At 43.8% G+C, this 6,468-nt stretch overlaps 1 pseudogene; it reads left to right on the top strand.

The window, feature by feature from the left end:
* Positions 1–814: 814 nt before the first annotated feature.
* On the top strand, positions 815–2,232 carry LOC122289314 (annotated as a pseudogene).
* Positions 2,233–6,468: the final 4,236 nt, after the last annotated feature.

Raw genomic sequence — 6,468 nt, 5'->3', positions numbered from 1 at the left:
CTTAGAGCACTAGCAATGGCTTATCTATCTTCATCTTTATTTTTAAATTTGAATAAACTTATCTTAAAATCATCTAAATTAGCTTATCTATATTTATAATTTTGAATAACTATGAACAATCATTATTTATATTTAAATATGTGCTTTTTCTTCTTCAAACATTATTTTTATTATTTTTCCTTATTCAAATTATGAGTTTGTATGAAATTAGACCACACATAGAGTATGTGTGGATTTTTCTATGTTGCTCAATATATTATATGGTAGATTGAATTTATTGGACTTAGATATTGAATTTGACTTGAATTTATTGAACTATCCAGATTTTAGGGAAAACAAAATATAATAATATTTTATTATTTGGTCAAAAAATATATAATTCAATATATAATCTTATAAATTGATATAATTTTATCTTATTTATTAGATTTATTTTATAATAAAAATAATTTTATAATTTAACAAATCATTTTAAACTATGTCAATTTATAAAATTACTTTTATATAATCTATTTAAGAAAGGATGAATGTTCCAAGCCAATTAATTTAAATACGAAAGTGATAATACTACTAGTCATGAGTTCACCCCCAATATCAACAACAAAAAAATTACAATTTAAAACAAGGTTCACCACGCAAGTAACGTATACCGGTCATAACATATCTGGGAGCTTCTCTCTGTCTCGGGTGACGACTATTCTCTGTACTCTCTGTCCATCACACAAATTCTGCATTAAAGAGTCGACCTTGCCTTCTTTTGTCGGATTGGACTCAACATATCTCCAAAACCTCTGCCACTAGGTCTAGCATTTCCATGGCAGACGAAGCAACATTTTCTGGCTTTCCGATCAACCCCAGCAGCGGGTTCTGCCACAAGACCAAGATTTTCCACAGCCTACGCCCACGGGTCCCACTCCCGCCTCCCTCCCAACCCCTCTCCATCGCCCAATTCTGCTTCTCTCTCCTCCAATCCTCTTCGTCTACCCTCAGCTCCACCACCGTCCTCATTGACTCCTCCACTAGCCGGCGCTTGTGTTACTTTGAATTCCTCGACCAAATTCACTCCCTTGCGGTCGCTCTCAGAACCTCAACGTCTCTCTCTAAAGGTCACGTTGCCTTCATTCTCGCGCCTTCCTCGCTCCAAGTTCCAGTTCTCTATTTCGCTCTCTTGACCTTGGGGGTCACCGTCTCCCCAGCTAACCTGTTCAGTTCCGAAGCGGAAATCGCACACCAGGTCCGGCTATGCAAACCGGTCATCGCCTTCGCCCCCTCCTCTACCTCTGACAAGCTTTCGACTCTTTCTCTCGGTACTATATTCATCGACTCGCCCAAGTTTCTCTCAATGATTAACGGAAGTCAGACTGACATTGACCAACTGGAGTGAGTCCAAGTGAGTCAGTCAGACTCGGCGGCGATTCTGTACTCCTCGGGAACAACAGGATGAGTAAAGGGCATCGTGCTTACTCATGGCAACTTGATCGCCCTTATAGCCGAGTTCTTCCATCTCCAGCGCGAGTCCGATCAGAATCAAAATCAGCCACAGCCACAGCCACAACCAGTGTCGATGTTCACACTGCCTCTGTTCCACGTGTTCGGGTTTTTCATGCTTGTGAGGGCGGTGACAATGGCGGAGACTCTGGTGCTAATGGGAAGGTTCAATTTCGGGAGCATGTTAAGGGCCGTGGAGAAGTACCGGGTCACCTACATGCTGGTTTAGCCACCGCTCGTGGTGGCGCTAGTCCGACCTCGTCAACAAATACGATCTCAGCTCTCTCCAGTTACTCGGATCCGGTGGGGCGCCGCCCGGAAAGGAGGTCGTCGAGCACTTCGCGGCTAAGTTTCCAAACGTGATGATTGTGCAGGTAGCCCTTGTGATAGGGTCCTCGGTCGAGATCCTAGACACCAAGCTGCAGCGCCCCTTCTTGCTCCTCAATGACCGATGTGGGCTGCCACTTGATTGACCATGATGGTTATGGGTGGTGTTGGCTGAGTTCGTATGATTGATCAGTGGCTGATGGTGGGCGTGATTCTAGCGACTAGGCGTGCATGCATGCATGTGCAGTAGCTGAATCGTCAAAAACGGTTGTGAGTGGGATCATGTGGTTAAGTGGCTGGCTGACCAAGTCAGGCACACGTGGCTCCTGCTGGTGGGCTGACCAAGTCAGGCACACAGGTGTCTCCTGATGGTGGCTGACCAAGTCAAGCACAGGTGTCGCTTGCTTAGGGGGCTGACCAAGTCACACCCAGGTGTCTTCAGATGATGAAGCACACATGGCTAAGGGTGGTTTAAGTGGGTTGGCCGAGTGGGTTATGGCTGAGTGGTTTAAGGGATGGTTGGTTACTCCCTACAAAGTAGGGGAGCGGTTGTGGCTAGACAGGTGGCAAGGGCTGGGCGTGTGGCTTGGCTGGTGGGTGGTAATTGTCAGCTTGTCCCTGACCTTGCTCCAGATTCAACCAGGGTGGCCTGGTGCACACCAGATGCCCTTCAATGGCAACTCGTGGCTGCCTTAAGCGATGCCTCACTCGAACGGTTCAAAATAATCAGCCAGCAAATGCGAATGTGATGCAATTGACACAATCCAAAATGCTGAAATACCTCAACAATGCATTAATCAAAGGAAAACAATGAAATCAATAGGTTACCCTGATTCACAAATTGCGCAGGGTGAGCCTTCTCCTTTGGGATTCACGGATTGCACCCAATGGAGCCTAAGTGACAAAGCACCAATGTGTCTATGGGGGCTTACAAGCCAAATTCGTCCAAATGTTCAAAGATAAAACTAAGTGATAGCCTATTGCCTCACTTATACTAGAAAGCAATTAAAACGATTATAAAGGGAAAATGGTTCTGGGCCCACGCCTCCTGGTTAAGGCCTCATGCTGTCAATGGCCCATGGGTGGCCAGGATGACTCACAGCATAGGCTTCATGCTTGCACGCGTGGGTCTTCAGGTTGGCCTGCCGGGCTAGCCTTGGCTGGTCCATGGTCCTTGCATGTGTGGCCCAGGTTGTGTGGGCTGGGCGCCATTGGTGAGTCGCTAGGTTGGACCGTGGTTGGCTTAAACATGGCAGGCTGTTGCATGGCCCAGGCCAGTGGGGCCTGGGCGTTAGTCTGCATGGCCCAGGCTGTGGTGCCTGAGCGTTGGTCAGCAGGACCCTGGCCAAAGCCAGGGTGTTGATCAGCATGGCCCTGGTCAAGACCAAGGCATTGAGCAGCAAGGCCCTGGCCAAGGCCAGGGCGTTGATCAGCATGGCCCTGGTCAAGACCAGGGCGTTAAGCGGCATGTCAGCATGCGTGGGCCTGCTGGGCAGCCGCACCGTCAATTCCAAGGTGGGTGTGCAAGCGTGCGCTGCGAGGGTGCCTAGGCCATGCATGGGCCTTGTGCCTACGCACGGCCCATGCATGCATGCAGTGTGTGCGCATAGCCCATGCGTGCCCGCTACGCGCGCACACTAGGCGTGCGTGCAGTCTAGCCGTGCGCTGAGTGTGGTGTGACAACCTCGCTTGCGTGCATGCATCGACTGTTCGTTGCCTGATGGAGGGTGACCGTGGTCTAGCATTCACCAAGGGCTCAGTCTTTGGGCAATCTAGCGACGCCAACAGTGCTGCTGGCGTGCTGTCCTGGCATGGGCTGGTACTGGTCAAGGCATGGCCCTTGGCCTCCTGCCTTGGGGTTTTGACACCTTGTCCGTCGATGAAAAATTTAACTAACGAGAAATAAGAATGATATTAGTAAATTTCAAATACAAACATTTTTAAATTTTAAATATTTAAATTTTTTTATTTAATTATTTTCAAATCATTACAAATTTTTAAATATAAAAAATAATTCAATATTTTCTACTCTTAATATAAAAATAATATTTTTAAATTATTTAATTTTTTTTAAATTTTTAAAAATTTTATAAAATATATTAATTTAAATATTTTATTACTATTTACAAATCATCATCATCATCATCATCATCATTATTATTATTATTATTATTATTATTATTATTATTATTATTATTATTATTATTATTACTATTAACCGATTATATAAGTGTCTTGGCCTTGCACTTATCGTTCACGGCTACATAATATTTTCTCCTATCCTACCTGTTGTGAAAAAACGATGACAATAAAGTGAAAAAGTAATATGAACGAGAAAACAATCACACATGACAAAAGATTTACATGGTTCGGCAAATTGCCTACGTCCACGGGAGCTGCAGAGGATTTTATTACTTGAGGAATTACACAATACAATGGTGGGGCGATTACTGTACGTCTACAGTGTTCTACAGTGCGGTCATATGATATAATAATCATATATATAGTCAAACGGCGGAAAAAATCCTAAATCCGTGTAAAATGCATGTTCGCTCGAGTGGCGTGTTGAGTGTGCGTCGAGCGAACTTCCTTCCCGCATCCGCTCGAGCTCACTGTCGAGCTGATATCGAGTGTTCAACTCTGCCTGACTTTGCTCGAACGACCAATGCCTCCGAGTCGTGTGGACCGGACTCTACAGTATTCAACAATTCTCCCACTTGGAGACTGGTACACTCGCTGTATCGATGTCTTCCTCAAACATGATATCCTCTACCTCTGCAACTCACTACCCCTGTCTTCATACTAGAAGACCAACTGAAGTTGCGCACAACTTCAGTTTCTCAAGTGTAACATCCTTTGTCAACATATCAGCAGGGTTCTTGCTTCTATAAATCTTCTCAAGTAACAACTGTCTGTCATCTAACAATGATCATATGAAGTGATACCTAATCTGAATGTGCTTGATCCTAGAATGAAATGATAGATTCTTGGCAAGGAATATGACACTCTGACTATCACTGTAGAGAGTACCCTTTTTATTCTTTTTACCCAATTCCTCCAAGAAGTCCAAGAAGCCCTGTAGCCATATAATCTCCTTTGCAACCTCTGACACTGTAATATACTCAACTTCTGTAGTAGATAAAGAAATTGTTTTCTGTAGATTAGAACCACATGACACTACAGTACCACCAAGTGTATAAACAAAACCTGTGGTACTCTTTCTTCTGTCAATATCTCCAGCTAAATCAGCATCAACATAGCCCTGCTCCTCCAAGCTCTCTCTTGAGAAACACAAGCACGCTTTTTAGGAGCCCTTTAGGTACCTCAAAATCCATTTCACTGCTTCCCAATGTTGTTTTCTTGGGTTACTCATGTATCTACTCACAACTCCCACTGCATGGGCAATATCTGGTCTTGTGCAAATCATAACATATATAAGTGAACCAATAGCTAAGGCATAAGGAACCTTACTCATGTAATCTTATTCCTCCTCTGACTCAAGTGACTGATTCTTGCTGAGTCTGAAGTGACTACTCAAGGGTGTGCCAACTGGTTTGGCATTGTCCATATTGAACCTGCTGAGTACCTTTTTCACATACTCAGCCTGTCAAAGTCTCAACGTACCTCTGACTTTATCTCTGACAAAATTCTCATGCCAAGGATTTGCTTTGCAGCTCCCAAATCTTTTATTGTAAAGTGCTCTGACACCTGCTTCTTCAGATTATTGATCTCATCAATACTAGCCCTTACAATAAGCATGTCATCCACATATAACAACAAAACAATATAAGAATTTTCAAAGTGCTTGACATAGCAACAATGATCTACCTAACATCTGATGTACCTTGCATTGTGCATGAAATTATCAAATTTTTTGTACCACTGTTTTGGAGCTTGCTTCAGGCCATACAAGCTCTTCTTCAGTTTGCAAACTAAACCTTCATTTTCCTGTACCACAAACCCCTCAGGCTGGTGCATGTAGATGTCTTCTTCAAGGTCTCCATGAAGAAAAGATGTCTTCACATCTAACTGCTCAAGAAATAAATATTCAGTAGCAATCATAGCCAGTACCATCCTGATTGTGATCTTCACCACAGGAGAAAAGATCTCAGAGTAATCAATACCCTGCTTCTGCTGAAAGCCTTTTACAACAAGTCTGGCCTTGTATCTCTTACTGCCATCATGCTCAGTTTTCTTCACCCGATACACCCACTTGTTGTGTAATGCCTTCTTCCCTGATGGAAGTTTTATCAACTCCCATATCTGATTCCCTAACAGGGAATCCATCTCATCTTTCATGGCCAGCTCCCACTTGCTACAATTTTCATCTTGCAAGATTTCTCCATAACTTTGCAGTTCTCCACCATTTGTCAACAGGATATAATTCAAAGTAGGTGAGAAACGTTGTGGAGAACATATAGTCCTAACTGACCTGCGAACTGCAACTGTAGGAGTAGACAGCTCTGAAACTGACTGCGGAATAATAGGAATTGGTGCACTGGACCCACTCTCTCCATCACTCACATCTCTACACTGCACTGTGACCTCTGGTAGGTCATCCAATCTTACAAATTCGGACTCTTGAGGAGCTACTTCAGAAGCTGTACTAGACCTTGTACACAATTCTCTCATTGAAAATCACATTCCTACTTC

Source organism: Carya illinoinensis, chromosome 12 (genome assembly GCF_018687715.1).
Source record: "Carya illinoinensis cultivar Pawnee chromosome 12, C.illinoinensisPawnee_v1, whole genome shotgun sequence".
In the NCBI taxonomy this organism is placed as follows: domain Eukaryota; kingdom Viridiplantae; phylum Streptophyta; class Magnoliopsida; order Fagales; family Juglandaceae; genus Carya; species Carya illinoinensis.
Note: the sequence above shows the minus strand (reverse complement) of the source record. Positions and strands in the feature narration are given on the sequence as shown.